General features: G+C 46.2%; 1 pseudogene; it reads right to left on the bottom strand.

The window, feature by feature from the left end:
• Positions 1 to 6,885: 6,885 nt before the first annotated feature.
• On the bottom strand, positions 6,886 to 14,637 carry LOC136146932 (myeloid-associated differentiation marker-like; annotated as a pseudogene).
• Positions 14,638 to 18,027: the final 3,390 nt, after the last annotated feature.

Below are 18,027 nucleotides of genomic sequence, written 5' to 3'. Positions count from 1 at the left end.
CAGTATATTGGACAGTAAATGCATGCGGCTATTTAATTATTTTTAATCATATCCTTTTGTTTTATTTATTTATTTATTTTAGCCAAGCCGTGCAGCATGTGGGATCTTAGTTCCCCAAACAGGGTCTGAACCTGTGCCCCCTGCAGTGGAAGTGCAGAGTCTTAACCACCAGAGAAGTCCTCTTATTTTTAACTAAATAAAATTAAATAGATTGAAACATGCAAGTCCTCAGTCTTACCAGCCACATTTCAAGCACCAGATACCCACTTGTTGGAGGCTACTGTATTGAACAAGGCAGGTATAGAATATTTCTATCTTTGCAGAAAGTTCTACTGGGGACTTCCCTGGTGGTTCAATGGTTAAAAATCCACCTTACAATGCAGGGAATGTGGGTTCAACCCCTGGTTGGGGAAATAAGATTCCACATGTCATGAAGCAACTAAGCCTGCATGCCATGACTACTGAGCCTATGTGCATCAACTAGAGACTCCATGCATCACAGCCAAAGGTCCCATGTGATGCAACTAAGACCCGATGAAGCCAAATAAGTGAATAAATAAATATTTTAAAAAGTTCTACTTGACTGCCCTGTTTCATATATTCCAAGGCTATATAGTTAGATGCATATATGTTTGGGCTTGTTATGTCTTCTTGTTCACTTTCTCATAAACTATTCATAAACTATCTCCTTGTTCCTTGTGATGTTTATTACCCCAAATTCTGTTTCTCAGAATTTAAATTTGCAATCTGGGCTTTAGATAATTTACATTTACCTAAAGTATCTTTTTCCACATTGTTTCCTTGCCATACTTGAACCTTACACAATCTACACAGATATTTCAGTGTTTTTGCTAATCGGGGTGATAAGGGAATAACAGAAAATAAGGTTTTGACAAAAAATTGGCCTACTGACTTTCCTGAAACAGTCCACTAAAAATTCATACAGGTTCATTCAGGTCAGTTTTGGGGGACCTCAGCCCCCTCCTCAACCCTTTGATGGATGGGACCCTGAGCTCACAGAGGTAGACACGGAGTCAGGTGGACTGACTGGGGTCAGTCCTGGGGTCAGTCCCTAGAGCGTTAGCCTGTGCTTCCCACAGGTCAGCGATTCCCCCAGAGAGCTGGCTGTGCAGGGGACACAGAGCTCGTGTTTGAGAAGCGCTACCTACATCAGGCGACTGTGCGGTGCAGCCACGGATGAGCCACTGGCCTAAGGGCTGAGCACCTCCAAGGGGACTCCGGTCACCAGTCCAGCCTCACCCCTACCGTCTCTCTGGGCTGCCTGTTCATGCAGAGAGAGGACATAGCCCCGCAGGACATGTCCTAAATAGCCCACTGCAGGGGCGAGGGGCTCCAGGTGAGGTTAAGAACCCAAGGGATTGAAATCCAAGGTCAAACCTTGGAGAAGGAAATGGCAACTCACTTCAGTATTCTTGCCTGGAGAATTCCATGGACACAGGAGCCTAGCAGACTACAGTCTATGGGGTCGCAACGAGTCAGACACGACCAAGCGACTAACAGTTTCATTTTCACTTTCATGACACCAAACAATTGTGCTTTTCACTCGGGGGGTGGAGAGGGGAGGGAGACGCTGCTTTACAACAACAATGCCTGCTATTTGTACCACTGAACCAGGTGACGTAGGTGGTACCACCTGGGAACCGGGTCTGGGAGCGTGGGGATGTGTGGCCTGACCTCTCAGGGTTCTCTCTTGCTCTGGCTCTAGGGTTTAGGGTCATGACCTCTGGTGTTACTATTATTATTATTTTAATGAACTTTGGAAGCTGTTGGGTTGGGTGGGGCTGCCCGTCTGGCTGTGAGTGGCCACCAGGGAGAGCCCTTGGTGATAGGTTGTTGCTGAACCATGAGAAGACACTGGGATTCTTGGCCCCCTGAGAAGAATTCAATCCTGGGCCAGAGATAAGGCTTGATTGCTCAGAGCTTTTGTGTAATAAAGTTTTATTAAAGTATAAAGGAGATAGAGAAAGCTTCTGACATAGGTATCAGAAGGGGGCAAAAGAGTACCCCTTTTTAGCTGGATGTTATATAGCCACTAGAAGTCTGTTAATGAAAGAAAGGAATGTCTTAAAACTCAGAGAATGGTACCAGGCCCCTCATCCATAAGATGTATTTGGGGGTAATCTTGGCACCGGACAAGTCAGACTGGGCCATAAAACGATTGACTTGAATCTTGTAGAAAGGCAGATTACCATATGAATAGTTTAGTTTACATAGATTAGGGGAACAATGTCTGAGTATAACACAATGGTTTGTCAAGTCGGTTCTGAGCCATTAGGCAAACTGACTTGAAGACAGAGTCTGGGGTAAATGCATAATATATTAACATAGCTTAAGACAAACATTTCCATAAGAAAAATGCATTGGTTAACTCAGGGTTTCAGAATAGCTAACTTCAGGTGGAACCTGGTGTCATTATGGCAACACAGTATTTTAAGAGAAACCTCCTTTTAAACTGGTATCGAGAAGGGGGGAAAAAAATCACTAGTTTGTTTCCTCCTGCCATTTAAGAGAGAGAGAAAAAACGTCTGACACTTGCAGCCCATGGTCCTCCATTTGGAGACCCCTGGCCTTTCTGCCTGTTACCTGTTACCCTCTCATTGAGTCTTCTCTCCCCCAGGCTGACTTGCAGGTAGAACCAGCCTGAGGGACGCTCTGGCAGGAGGTGTGAGGGGCTGGGTCTTTAACACGGGTATGGGGTGTCTCTAAGGAGCCCTAGATGCCCTCACTCAGCCACTGAGCTGAGGCTCAGGGCAACCAGGGCAGTGCTGTGGCCTGGCCTGGAGGCTGACGCCAGGCTCCCTGACTCCTAGCCCCTCGTTCCTTCCAGGGCTTCAGGCTTCCTTGAAAGGAGAGGCACCAGGATTCCCAAAGTAAAACCTTTCACGAAGGAAATCTCTAACTCAACCTCCAGCTTTGGCTCTGGGGTTCGGATGTCCCCAGGGGAGGGAAAATGCCTCCTCGCCTCCCAGGTAGGTGCTGAGGTGAGCGAGCATCAGGACTCAGAGGGTAGCACGTACCGTGGCACCAGCCCCGTCTCGAGCTGCACGCCTCCTGCACAGCCAGCTCTCAGAGGAGGAAGCACGGTCACAGGGGAGGCATAGGGGCTTCCATCTCCACGTCTGAGTCTCCAAGACTGGCAAGTCCAGGGGCCCCAGGAAGAGGGGGGCTGGGAGGGAACAGGGGTCTCTGGCACCCCTCCTCCATCTAGCAGATGAGGAAACGGACTCAGCAGCAGTGAGTGCCCTCCTTGGGGGGATGGGGCAGGTTTCTGCACAACGGGGGTGGACGGGGCAGAATCCCAGCCTGGAGGATGCTGCTGCCACACTTGTCACAAGCAGCGTGGGGTCATGGACAGACAGCCAGCTTGGGGACAGGACACCTGGTCCTGTCTCTGACTCTGCCACACACAGGGTGACTCTGGACAAGTCCTACCCCTCCGTGGGGTTCAGCTGCTCCTCCTTTATGACGAGAGGGTTGGACTAAGCAGGGGACCTTTACACTCTCTTTTGAGCTCCACAGTGAGGAAACTGGACCAGCCTTGGAATTGTGACAAATGACACTTAACCCCTCAGCAGGGGGGATGGAGCAGCCGCCCTCATGAACCATGAGGCTTGGACAGTGAGCCCCTCAGGTGAGCCCACCCTGGGCAATTCTTTTACTAAAGCAGAGAGGCACCTTCATCTTCCTGGGAAGTGAGGTCCCAGGTTTGTTTTCAATTTGATTTAGGAAAATAGAAGAATATGAAAATCCTGTACCTAGACTTACCGGGGTAAATGCATACTTGTTTTTCTCAATGAAAAAAAAATTAATCACTAGTCAATCTAAGAAAGAAACTGAAAACTTTATTCAAGCCAACCTGACAACTATAACCCAGGTCCCAGTTTTCCAGGAAACTATGAGAACTGTTCTGAAGACATAAGGCAGGAGACTAGTATGTATGTGATTTGGGGGAAGGGGAACATGCAACAAGCACACAGCTTGGTAGAGGCTTACTGCTCTTCCCAAGGAAAAAGCTAATGGCTTTCATGTTTTTCTAAGTATGAGAAGATGCAAGAACAGAGTTCTTAAAAATTTCTCCTAAAAAACTATCGCTATCTGAGGGCAGGTTCTCCCGGTTTTCCCAGAGCACAAAATGCCTCATCCTGAGTTTCCCCCCTGAATTCCTTCCAGGATCGACTGTAGGTCAGTGACCGCAGTGGCTAATGACTTGATTCTTGTACAACTGGGTGGTGGGCGACATTCTTTACTGCACAATCCCCTTCCTTTTGATCTTAATTTCAAACAAGTTTTGGGAGGCTTTTTTTTGCCAATTTGTACCAGGGTTCTAGGGATGCGCATTCCAAAATCAATCCAGGATTTTGTTGTTAGGCCACTGAATGTGCTGTTACTCACCCAGTCTTGGTAACAAATCCTCTGGACCACCTGCCTTACTAGTCTGTCAGCTCCAGGAAACGGCTTCCTCCTGTTGCCTCTTTCCCTTCCGTATCCAGAGTCACACTATTATAGTCATGAATCTTATAGAATTTTACATCAAATCAATCGTTTCAAGTCACTTGGTCATCATGATTGTTTATTCTAGGCTCAATCACTCATTTGTTAATTCAAGAAACAAGAGTCTTGCAAAATAGGTAAAATAAAGTAACATAACTAGTGACATTAATAAGGTCTTAATAAGTAAGTAGTGTTACCTTCTAAGGAGTTACATGCGTGTACCAGAGAAACTCTTCTTTATGTTTGAGTAGGTATTTCTGCCCTTGATGAGGGCTGGTTAACATGTAATACAGATGCACAAAGTGTACTAAAATGGAGGGAAGAGGCCAAAAAAGAGAAATTTTTTATCTTTAAATTTTTCTTATTTTGCTTTAAAATAAAAATTTTATTTCAGTCCTTCTTAAGACTTCCCTGTGATGTGGATGGCCTCCTGGGAGCCCTCCCCCTCCACCCCACCTGCCCCTGGGTGAAGATCACACGCTTCATCCCAGTGCAGGAGTGAGGGTCAGCAGAGGGGGGTCCTCCCCCTCCCCTCCCCCACAGCTCTGCTTGCCTGGCTCCTCTGGTCCTGGTGACTCTAGGATGCTGAGCTCGAGGCTTTGTGATTGAGGACAGGAGATTGAGGGGCCTTCACAGTCACTGTAAAGGGCTGTGGTCTCAATGCAGGGAAGCACATGGTCACACATGTACACACACATACCTGCACTGAGCATACACACAGGCACACATCTTTCTGGAGAGGCATCCAAGTGCCCTCATGGCCCCTTTAAGAGTTAGAGGAAAAGATGCTGGCACTGGGGTGGAGCCCAATCTCTTGTGTCACAGGCTGGGCCACACCTCCAGGCTCTGGTCCAGTTGTGGATGGGAGTCAGTGGGAGGGGCTCCCAGAGACCCAGCTTTGGTGAGGGTGGGAATTGGCTAGGACCTTCTGAGCTCTAGACAAACTGGGTGTAATTAGAGTATGTGGATTTGGTTCTGGAGTTTTTTGTTTTTGTCTTTTTCTTTCACTTTTATAATGAGATTAAAAAGCTACATTATGAATGTGGAAGAAGGGACAATGCTATTCTCAATGATTAACAGCAGGGACTGATGGGAACCAAAAGCTCTGGGAACAAAAAAAAAAATCATATGCATTTTATAGATCGCATTATGCCTGAGTCCCAGAGAATCAGGAAGCAGCAGCAGAAAGCAACCAGCACACAGGAACACACATGTGGACTTCCCTGGTGGCGCAGTGGATAGAGTACACCTGCCAATGCAGGGCACATGGATTCAATCCCTGGTCTGGGAATATCCCACATGCAGCAGAGTGACTAAACCCATGTGCCACAACTACTGAAACCTGTGTGCACTATGGTCAGTGCTCTGCAACTAGAGAAAGCCCACTCACAACAGCGAAGTTTCAGCACAGCTAAAATTCAATCAATAAATAATTTTTAAAAAACTCTTTATAAAAAAAAAAACAAAAAACTGTTTCACTGCACACTCAAGCAATGCAATTATTTTGACAATGGGAACAGCAACTTTCTCCCCTCTCCAAACAACCTGTCCAAAAAAATTTGAAAAGAAGCTTCCCCTTTAAGAACAGGGTCACCCAGTAATTTTTGCCTTCCCAATCAGAAAAAAGAAGAGAACAGAAAAAAAACAAAGCAGGCTACCACCACTTTAAGGCTGGCAAGGGCCATGCTCTTCTCCCTGCAGAGGCAGGACTGCAGTTTTGATCACTGAGGCAGGAGGGCCACATCGCCGTGGGTGTTTAGTGAGCCTGCAGAAATTCTGGAGCCAGTCTCAGGTAGGGCTGAGCACCAGGTGGGGCCCCAGGGCCCAGGGTCTGTGCTTTAAATCTCCTGCCAACTGGGAATTACTGATCTCCAGAGATTCCAACGCTCCACTGGGAGAGAGTGTCCAGTGACTTATCACCCACCTTCACCCTCCAAAAATCACACAGACAATTACCAGTTAAGGCACCCCAGGGGGACAGACAGCCTTTGGCAATGAGGCCCCTCCGGAGGCCCAGGGTGTGAACAGCTGCACAGAGGGCTGTGTGACGTGGAGTCAGCACCTCAGGAGGTGGGAGGGGGTGGTGGGCAGAGAAGGAAGGAGTCTCAGGTCCTGACGGATCAGAAGAAGGAAGATGGGAAGAGGTGGTCAGGACACAGAAGGTGAGAAAACAAGACACTCAGAATGGGGGTAAAGGCAGAAAATGTAGAAAAGATGAGCAAAGCAAGAGAAAGAGGCGAAAGAGAATGGGGGCTATCACATAAGACAGGAAGGAGACAGAGCAGGAGGGAAGAAAACAGAAAAGAGAGTGAGATGAATGGGGAAGGTTGTGAGGAGGGAGAGAGGGACTCAGGAAGAGGGCACCAGAGGATGTCAGAGCTCAGTAGAGATCTCCTGTGAGCAGAGAGGATCAGGAGTCTGTGGGTTGACCCCCAGTCCCTACAGAAACCTGGTGGGCCCAGTACCCCAGGTCGGCCGTGTAAATTAGCAGGTTGATGGCTGTTAGAATGGCCACAGCCAGGCGCTGGTCCCAGGTGCACATGCCGTTGGTAGTTCTATCAATGCAGTTCACATCACTGGACCGCTGGGGCTGCCCACCATACTTCTCATCGAAGTGGTAGAGCAGCCAGAGGACCAGAGCAGTGAAGTGGAGGAGGATAGACAGCAAGGTCAGTCCCAGATGAAAAACGGGAAAGGAGACAGGCAGCCTGCTCTCCCATTCATCCCGGTCCATCAGCATGGCCACAACTGCCAGGATGAAGCAGATAGAGTACACAGCCACGCACCACTCCAGGGCTGGCTGGTCCATGTACAGGGAGGTGTTGCTGATGAAAACAAAGATAACACAGGCCACGAAGGTCTCCAGCACCTTCAGCAGGCCTGGCATGGTGTGCACGTAGCAGGGGATCTCCTTGAGCTTGTAGCATTCCCATATGCAGGCCACTTCCATGACATAAACCACACATGCGATGCAGGAGAACACAGTGGCGGCAATGGCCTGGTTTCAGCTGGCATCATAAGGCAAGAACTTGATGTAGGTGATGGGGTAGAAGATGGCGGCCGAGAGGCAGGTGAGGGCAGCATAGCAGGCATAGGTGATGGAGAAGTTGTACCAGCAGAAAGGAAAGTCGGTTGGGAACATATATAATTCCAGTATGACGATGATGAGAGTACCGATGATACAGAAGCACCAGCTGAACATGATCCGGTTACTTATGTCCCCCCACCGCATCCCCTTGTCGAGCACCAGGAAGAAGGCTGAGATGATGCAGACCAGCTGTGGCACACGGAGGCAGCTGAACACAATGTACAAGCCGCACTTGTCTGGAGATGTCCTACCGGTGGACATGGTGTTGTGACGGTCAGGCAGGTCACCGTTACCAATATGGCAGTGATTTTCACTGAGGACCCACCAGCCAACATGCACACCCTGAAGGCGGATTAAGTCAGATGCTTGGAAAAGTCTCAGGGGGCTGTGACTGCTGAGGCTCAGGATCTGTGAAATTAGAACCAATAACTCAATCACTTGGACAACAGCACCGCTGCTCCAGAATTATATTCCCCACCCATTACCCTTGACCTTGTAACAAGACTATTCCATTCCAAACCTCACAGCCCGGTTGGTTTTGCCTCAAGCCATAAAGACTTTTTATCTTTTTGGCTGTGTGCCATTATTTTTGGAGACACAGTGGAATATGGCCCTTCTTTGCAATTCCAACATTTCAAGGCTCCAAAAAGAAAAGAACTTTTATAAATTCTTTTGGCTAGAGAATCTGACCTGAACAGACATGAGAAAATTTATCAGTTCAGTTCAATTCAGTTGCTCAGTCGTGTCTGACTCTTTGCAACCCCATGGACTACAGCATGCCAGGCCTCCCTGTCCATCACTGACTCCCAGAGCTTACTTAAACTTATGGCCATCGAGTCTGTGATGCCATCCAACCATCTCATCCTCTGTTGTCCCCTTCTCCTCCCACCTTCAATCTTTCCCAGCATCAGAGTCTTTTCAAATGAATCAGTTCTTCACATCAGGTGGCCAAAGTATTGGAGTTTCAGCTTCAACATCAATCCTTCCAATGAATATTCAGGACTGATTTCCTTTAAGACTGACTGGTTTGATATTCTTGCGGTCCAAGGGACACTCGAGTCTTCTCCAACACCACAGTTCAAAAACATCAATTCTTTGGTGCTCAGCTTTCTTTATAGTCCAACTCTCACATTTATACATGACTACTGGAAAAACCATAACTTTGACCATATGGACCTTTGTCAGCAAAGTGATGTATCTGCTTTTGAATATGCCGTCTAGGTTTGTCATAGCTTTTCTTCCAAGGAGAAAGTGGCTTTTAATTTAATGGCTGCAGTCACCATCTGCAGTGATTTTGGAGCCCAAGAAAATATAGTCTGTCACTGTTTCCATTGTTTCCCCATCTATTTCCCATGAAGTAATGAGACCAGATGCCATGATCTTAGTTTTCTGAATGTTGAGTTTTAAGCCAACTTTTTTCACTCTCTTCTTTTACATTCATCAAGAGGCACTTCAGTTCCTCTTCATTTTCTGCCATAAGGGTGGTGTCATCTGCATATCTGAGGTTATTCATATTTCTCCTGGCAATCTTGATTCCACCTTGTGTTTCATCCAGCCCAGCATTTCGCATGATGTGCTCAGTGTATAAGTTAAATAATATACAGCCTTGACATACTCCTTTCTCAATTTGAAGCCAGTTCATTGTTCCATGTCCGGTTCTAACGGTTCCTTTTTGACCTGTGTACAGATTTCTCAGGAGGCAGGTAAGGTGGTCTGGTATTCCCATCTCTTTCAGAATTTTCCAGTTTGTTGTGATCCACACAGTCAAAGGCTTTGGCATAGTCAATAAAGCAGATGTTTTTCTGTAACTCTCTTGCTTTTTTGATGATCCAACAGATGTTGGCAATTTGAAGCCACCAGAGTGGTTTCTCTGCCTTTTCTAAATCCAGCTTGAATATCTGAAAGTTCTCAGTTTGCATACTGTTGAAGCCTGGCTTGGAGAATTTGGAGCATTACTTTGCTAACGTGTGAGATGCGTGCAATTGTATGGTAGTATAAACATACTTTGGCATTTCCTTCCTTTGGGATTGGAATGAAAACTGACCTTTTCCAGTCCTATGGCCACTTTTGAGTTTTCCAAATTTGCTGGCATATTGACTGCAGTACTTTAACAGCATCACCTTTTAGGACTTGAAATAGCTCAGCTGGAATTCTATCACCTCCACTTGCTTTGTTTGTAGTGATGCTTCCTAAGGCCCACTTGACTACAGACTCCAGGGTATCTGGCTTTAGGTGAGTGATCACACCATCATGGTTATCTGGGTCATTAAGTTCTTTTATTGCATAGTTCTTATGTGTATTCTTGCCACCTCTTCTTAATACCTTGCTTTTGTTAGGTCCATACATTTCTGTCCTTTATTGGGCCCATCTTTGCATGAAAAGTTCCCTTGGTATCTCTAATGTCCTTGAAGAGATCTCTAGTCTTTCCCATTCTATTGTTTTCCTCTATTTCTTTGCACTGACCACTGAAGAAGGCTTTCTTATCTCTTTGCTGTTCTTTGAAATTCTGCATTCAGATGGGTATATCTTTCCTTTTCTCCTTTGCTTTTAGCTTCTCTTCTTTTCTCAGCTATTTGTTAAGACCTCCTCAGACAATCATTTTGCCTTTTTGCATTTCTTTTTCTTGGGGATGGTCTTGATCACTGCCCCCTGTACAATGTCATGAACTTCCGTCCATAGTTTATCAGGCACTCTGTCTATCAGACCTAATCCCTTGAATCTATTTGTCACTTCCACTGTATAATCATAAGGGATTTGATTTAGGTCATATCTGAATGGTCTAGTGGTTTTCCCTACATTCTTCAATTTAAGTCTGAATTTGGCAAAAAGGAGTTCATGAACCAAAATTAGCTCCCAGTCTTATTTTTGCTGATTGTGTATAGGCCTTCTCCATCTTTGGCTACAAACAATATAATCCATCTGATTTCTGTATCGACCATCTGGTGATGTCCACGTGTAGAGTCTTCTCTTGTGTTGTTGGAAGAGGGTGTTTGCTATGACCAGTGTGTTCTCTTGGCAAAACTCTGTTAGCCTTTGCCCTGCTTCATTTTGTACTCCAAGGCCAAACTTGCCTGTTACTCCAGGTATCTCTTGAATTCCTACTTTTGTATTTCAGTCCCCTATGATGAAAATGACATCTTTCTTTGGTGTTAGCTCTAGAAGGTCTTCTAAGTCATCATAGAACTGTTCAACTTCAGCTTCTTTGGCATTAGTGATTGGGGCATAGACTTGGATCCCAATGGTATTGAATGGTTTGTCTTGTAAACGAACAGAGATCATTCTGTCATTTTTGAGACTGCACCCAAGTATGGCATTTTTGACTCTTTTGTTGACTATGATGGTTACTTCATTTCTTCTAAGGGATTCTTGCCCATGGTAGTAAATACAATGGTCATCTGAATTAAATTTGCCCATTCCAGGAGTCAACAACAATATGGTGGAGTCAAATGATGCGCTCATTTTCTCCTGTGAGAACTCCAAAATTGGCAACTCACTGCTGAACATCCATCGACATGATAATGTTGGATCCAACCAAAAAAAGATACCCTATGTCCAAGGGCAAAGGAGAAGCCCCAACAAGATGGTAGGAGAAAATTTAGAGTCTTTATTTATTTCACTTAGTGTGAATGTTCAAAGGTTCAGTGCAAAAACACTCATATGTTTGTTTATAAGGTGATTTCAGACCCTTAGAAAAAAGGGTTTGAGAAAAGGGATTGTGGATTGTACTGTGGATGACTTCTATGTTGTTTTCCATTCATATCTTTGTGTGGTTTACTTCTTCTCATGTATGCATGCATGCTAAGTTGCTTTAGCTGTATCCAAGTCTTTGCAACCTTATGGACTGTAGCCCACCAGGATCCTCTGTCCATGGGATTCTCTAGGCAAGAATACTGGAGTAATAGGTACATTAAAAAAAAAAAAATACTGGAGTGTGTTGCCCTCCTCCAGGAGATCTTCCTGACCAAGGATTGAAACAATGTCTCTTACGTCTCCTGCATTGGCAGATGGGTTCTTTATCACTAGCACCATCTGGGAAGTCCCTTCTCATGTATAATTGATATAAAACAGGACTATGATCATCTCCCATGTCCTGGTTTTCCCTCTTAGGCATGGCCAGGCTTCCTGCCTGCTCATATGAGCATCCGCTCTTCCAATCATGTCCTCAACCTCATGTACAGCCTTCAACACATTTCACAGGCTCTGAAATCATATGTAGAAACATGTGTACATACCTGCACATACGATTTTAGGTGCTATCTGTGTCTTTTTTCCATTTTATAAACATGAGACAATATCATGCACACAGCATCTTGCTTTTTCACCACACCCGATGGGTGCAACTGGGCCTCTCCAAGGGCCCTAGTCCTCTCCATCCCTTTTACTTATTTCCTTTCCTCCTCGTTCCTGTGGGCGTTTGGACTGACCACCTTTCTCTGGATCAATGGATCCTCCCCTGTGAGTCTCAGACACTGGGGGACACAGGATATGACAAGGCGTCCTGGCATCCATGTGACCACCATGCTCTAGGGAAGAAGGTCAGCAAGATTTTCTGAAAACTTAAAAAAAATATGACAAAGAATACACTTTTTATTTTTGGAAATTCATCTTGATTTCCTAGGGTTACTGCAGTGAATTATCACAAGCCTGGTGGCTTGAAACAACAGAAATGTGTTCTCTCACAGTTCCGGAGGTCAGCGTTTTGAAACAAGATGTCAGCAGGGCTGAATTGTCTTTGATGCCCCAGGGGAGACCCCTCTTTGTCTCTTTTAGCTTCTGGAAGCGCCTTAGCTGTGTTAGCCAACTCAGGCTTGTCTGCTCATTCCTCAAGAGGCCAAAGACTGAGAGATGAATGTTGGGCTTTGCCCGGGAAAAGCTGCTGCACCTCCGCTGTGAACACAATCATCACCCACATCTGTGCATCAGCCCATGATGGGCAGCGGGTTGAAAAATATACTAATAAACGTTTCCACCATTTTTTTGTGGATAATCTCTGTAAAGAGGATTGGCAATTGTCCAGTTTAGTAGGTCTGAGGTTGAAAACAGTGTAAGTCCAATAATAGCCAACCGGCTGTCCTTCCTCAGAGAACTGTCTTAGTGGAAATCCAACCCTACCCACCCTCGAGGACACATTGAGGCCAAGCTGAGTGACCGGTAGGTCTTAAATAGAGAGACTACTTCAGACCCCCTTTCTTATTCATGCTGTAGTGATGCTAAGGGTGTGCCCCACCCCCACACTAGAACCCCTCCTCCTTCCAGAGACTCGGGGAGTGGGGCACAGACCTGGGGCAACCTCTACCTGGGGCATTGGGATAGGAACCACAGAGGTCGGGCTGGATTCAGTTCCCTAAGAAGCTGACCCCCTTTTCTCCCTCCTTTGCCTGCAAAGACTCCTCTGTAAAGAGTGCAGGCTTTTCACACTTTAGTTTCCCTTTTGTACAATTAATTTAGTACCCTTGTTGGAAAAATCCTTATTATGAGTAACAGGAAGGCTCAAATATGGCATATCCTCCCACTTAACCAGATCTCTGACAAATCAGTTCTAACTGCAAAATAGGGGAGTAATTTAGAGACCTACCCAGGATTACTGCTTTTCAGAATCAGAAACATATCTGAGCCAGGCTGTATTATAATTTAAAAACCATTTTTTTCTTGGTTACAGGGTTATAGCTTTGGTTTTGCCAATCTGTCGAGATGCATCCCAGTGAGCTTCTAGAAGGGATGGATAAAGACGCCCCTCTCCCACCCCATAATGCACTTCACATCACTTGCTCCCCTAGAGCAGATTACAAATGAACAAACTAATTCTCTGGGAGAGACTAGAACAGAATGGCAAGCGAGTCATTTCCCACTCCTGCGGTGTCCAAAGTGAAGTGTTAGTCGCTTAGTCGTGTCCGACTCTTTTGCAACCCCATGGTCTGTAGCCTGCCAGGCTCCCCTGTCCACGCGATTCTCCAGTAAGAATACTGGAGTGGGCTGCCATTCTTTTCTCCAGGGGATCTTCCCAATCCGGGGATCAAACTCTCGTTTCCTGCATTGTTGGCAGATTCTTTATGTCTGAATTCCATAGAGCAAAGATTACGTCCAAATGCGTGGGAATGGGGGGCTCCCAGGGTGCACGACCCTCTACTCACTCAGTCAAGAGCTCAGCTGCTCCTTCAGAAGCCAGTTTCCTTCTCTCAACAGAAAGTGAAACAGGCTGTCCACAATGAGTGGGGAGGGATAGGGAAATTCCAGAGATTAACGAGTTTAGCAGCTGTAAAACTTACCTGTAGATCCTCCCCACCTTCCCAGCAGCAGCCCTCTTATCAACCCAAGTGTAGCTAGAGGGCAGAGACTAGGGGACCTGACTCCTACCTGGTGCACAAAGGCTCTGACTGTCACCAGGCTCTGATTAATCTGCTGAAAAGTCAATACAGAGAGGTAAGTGTTGGATGAAAGAAAAGTAACTTTATCTTAAGGGAGCTGGCAACCAGGGGAAAAGGTGGTAACCAACGCCCAACACTGCAAGGTTCAGCTGGGATTTACACAAGAGAAACAGGAAATGGTTGTAGGTTGTGTGCTGGGGGTGTGTCATGCTTCTAGTTTTGGAGACTTTGCATTAAACATAAGGCGCCTTGGTGGACTGAGAACCTGAATTTGTGGTCATTACATTGTCCAAATCAGCTCATCTGCTCTAGGGGTGAATGGCCATATATTCCTGGAAAAATGAAAACAAAGAAATAGAACAAAACAGGCAAAGTGAAACTGAACCAGTCCATCAAAACCCAGAGCTGTGTAGTTCACAGATTTTATTGTAAAATAAGCAAGATTACAACACCAGTGCTGGTGACCTGCCTGACCATCACCATCACCATGAGAACCTCCTCAGGCCTGGGCTCCAGGACCACCGTGGGCTTCTTCCTCCACTTGGGGCAGCTGCTCTCCACCTGCATGCCCTGCTTGCTGGTGGCCAGGATGGACACTCGGAGTGCGGGCACAATTAACTGGTCTGTGTTCCCGTGGAGCTTCTGCTTCGGTGGGACCCTCACCATCTTCATGGTGGAGTTGTGTGGCCTCCAATCCCACCTCCCCTTGACCTGCTATGACCTTCTCTACCACGATGCCTTCTATTTCACCCTTTGCTGCCTCATCATTTTTGCCATCAACTATGTTCAGCTCTTGCTCCAGGGTCCCACCTGGAACCAGGCCATCACTGCCACTGCCTTCTCCTTCATCAGTTCTGTGCTGTATGCCACCAAAGTGGCCTGGACCTGTGCCCTGACTGGTGATACATCCCTGCTTTGTGCCTACTGGTCCGGGTGTGCTTGGGAGTCTGTTGATCTTCCTGGTCTGTGTCATTCTTGCTTTCACTTATAGCATCTTTATCAACTGTGACACCTGTTTCTAGCATACTTCTGCCATGGTAAGACAAATGATCCTGTGTTCCACCTGCTTCTACCTGGGGACCGTATCCACCCTGTTTTCCAAAGATGACAATGAAATACACATATTTGTGTACCATCCTTTACTATAGAGGGAGACCGTGCTCTCCATCCGCCTCTATACCAGCTCTCTGGTCCTCTGGCCATTCTACCCCTTTGAAGAAAAGCTGGGCTGGCAGCCCCTGAGGTCCAATGATGTGAGCTGCTGTGATTAAAAACCTCACCTGCTCTGTGTGCGTCTGGGATGAATGTTGGACTGTGGTCATCTTGACATCCACTAACCTGCTGATTTACTTGGCTGACCTGCTATACTTAGCCTTGGAGGCTTTTGTGGGATGAATGTTGGACTGTGGTCATCTTGACATCCATTAACCTGCTGATTTACTTGGCTGACCTGCTGTACTTAGCCTTGGAGGCTTTTGTAGTGACTAAGAATGGGCCCCAGGGCTCCTGATTTCTCTTTTCACCTCAGTTTCTTCACTGTTCTCTTCCTGGTTCCTTCTCTCCCTTCTCACATCCTTCCCCATTCATCTCCTTCCCTTTCCATTTCCTTCCCTCCTTCTGCTCTGTCTTCTTGTTTTCTTTGTTGGCCCAAGCCCTGTTTTGCTTCTTTCTTTTTCCTCTCTCATCTTTTCTACATTTTCTGCTTTTTGCCCCTTTTCTTGTCATCCTTGGTTTTCTTGTCTCCTGTGTTCTGACTACCTCTCCCCATTTTCCTTCTTCTGATCCATCAGAACCTGAGACTCCTTCCTTCTCTGCCCACCGCCCTCTCCCACCTCCTAAGGGGCTGACTCCACAGCACACAGCCCTCTGTGCAGCTGTTCACACCCTGGGCCTCTGGAGGGGCCTCATTGCCAAAGTGTGTCTGTCCCCCTGACAGTGTCTTATTTGGAGATGTAGGGGGGAAGGGCTGGAGGTGAGGGTGGGTAGCTAGAGATTCAGGCCCCCATCTCCCATGGGAGAGGAGCATTCAGTGCACTTGCCTTTTAGCTTAAAATCTCTGGAGGTCTATAATTTTCACTGACAGGAGTCTTGAAGCAGAGACCCTGGGTCCTTAGACCTCCTGGTACTCAGCTCCGCCTAAAACTGGCTCCAGAATTTTTGCAGGCTCACTAAACACCTGCTACCTAGAGGGCTTCTTAGAGGAATCCAGGGATGAATTCTTTCCATCCCAGCTACTTTCTGGGAAATAAAAAAAAGAGCTAGTGAAGAACCCCAGGGTCTTGAAGACAGCTGTCTATAGTGTTGGTAAGAGGCAGAGATGTGGCCCTCCCGCCTCAGTGATCAAAACAGCAGGTCCTGCCTCTGCAGGGAGAAGAGCCTCTGCAGCCTTAAAGCTGATGTTAGCCTGGGATTTTTTTCTTTTCTATTTTACTGTCTCAAAGGCAAAAGTTACTGGGTGACTATATATTTATATGGATATTTTCTTTTTCAATTTTTATTGGAGGGTGGTGTTGGGTGGATGGGTATTGCTGATGCCATAGTTGAAGAAACTGCATTGCTTGAATGTGTACTGCATATACGTGTGTTTCTGTGTGTCAGTTGTTTTCTGATGCTGCTTCCTGCTTCTCTGGGACCCACACATCTTTTGATCTAAATAAATGTAAATATACATATATTTTTAAATTCTCTGGAATTTCTGGATACCATCAAACCTTGCTGTTCATAGAGAGAAGCCTGTCCTTTCTCCCATATCTAAAATGTTCTTTTTAAAATCTCAATACAAATATAAAAGAAAAAAAAAAAAAAACAGCCATAGCCTAATTGTCCCAAATTTTCTTAGAACTCAGAAAAACTGAGCAGATTTTTATTCTCACCCAAACCCCCATCTCTGGGAACCCTTCCCAATGTGTCTGCACTCCCACCTTTCCTGAGAACCTAGGGACATGACCCAGCACAAAATGACTAGCAGTTGTGCCCCCCAATACTAGACTTTCTGTCCCCTTAGCTCTTAAAGGGCCCCACCCTAGGTGACTGTATTTAAAGATGTTGTCCCTGCATGCATGCCCAGTATGTGTGTTTGCCTGTATATGTGCCTGTATGTCTGTGCTCACATGTGCATTGGGACCAGCAGACTACAGTAGCTGGCAGCCAGGAAGACACCACAATCTTTCTTCCTCGCCTGCTCTCAGCCACAAAGCCCCAGAGCCCAGCACGCTAGTGTCTCCAGGGCCAGAGGGGCCAGGCAAGCAGAGCTGTGGGGGAGGGGAAGGGAGGACCCCCACTGCTGCCCCTCGCTCCTGTACTGGGGTGAAGCATGTGATCTTCACCCACAGGAAGGTGGGGTGGATGGGGAGGGCTCCAGGAGGTAGTCCCCATAGCAGATAAATCTTAAGAAGCAATGAAATAAAATTAATATTTTCAGGTAAGACAAAAAACATTTTAAAAGCTTCTCTGCCTGTTTGACCTCCCCCCTCCCCTTTAGTGTGCAGTGTGCATCTGCGGTATGTGTTAACCAGCCCTCCTAAGGGCAGAAATACCTGAACCACCATAAAGATCTGCCGAGGTCCAGCCCCGGCAGGACCAGGAATACCCACGGGATGAGTGGCGTCGGCGAGGAAGAAGACAGACAGACAGACACACACAGACGTTGCGTGGAAGAAGTAGCTTTTTTTTTATTTTTAGGATAGCTCAGTTTTTATAGAATGAATGTTACCTCCCCCTTAAGTCACCACATATTACATCAGATATTGGTTTGTGCTTCCATCAATATTTTTTTTCCCATGTTTTCCCCCTAAGCATTCATCTAGAACATTTCCGATTACAGGGTTTATACTTAAATGTCTCGTGCATAGTCTTCTTGCAATGGTCTAACATTCTCACTCTAACAAAAACAATGTTCCACAAATCTCAGGTATAGTGTAAGTTCTTTGGACAATAAAACAATACATGGGAAGGGTCACAGTAACATGTTTGACATTTCTGAAAATAGTACCATGAGAAAAACCTGATATTTTTCTTTACCTGAAACCACAAAATCTCAATTTACAACGATTAACTATTAAA

The sequence above is a fragment of the Muntiacus reevesi genome, chromosome 15 (genome assembly GCF_963930625.1).
Source record: "Muntiacus reevesi chromosome 15, mMunRee1.1, whole genome shotgun sequence".
Lineage (NCBI taxonomy): Eukaryota > Metazoa > Chordata > Mammalia > Artiodactyla > Cervidae > Muntiacus > Muntiacus reevesi.
This window is presented reverse-complemented; position numbering and strand designations above follow the sequence as displayed.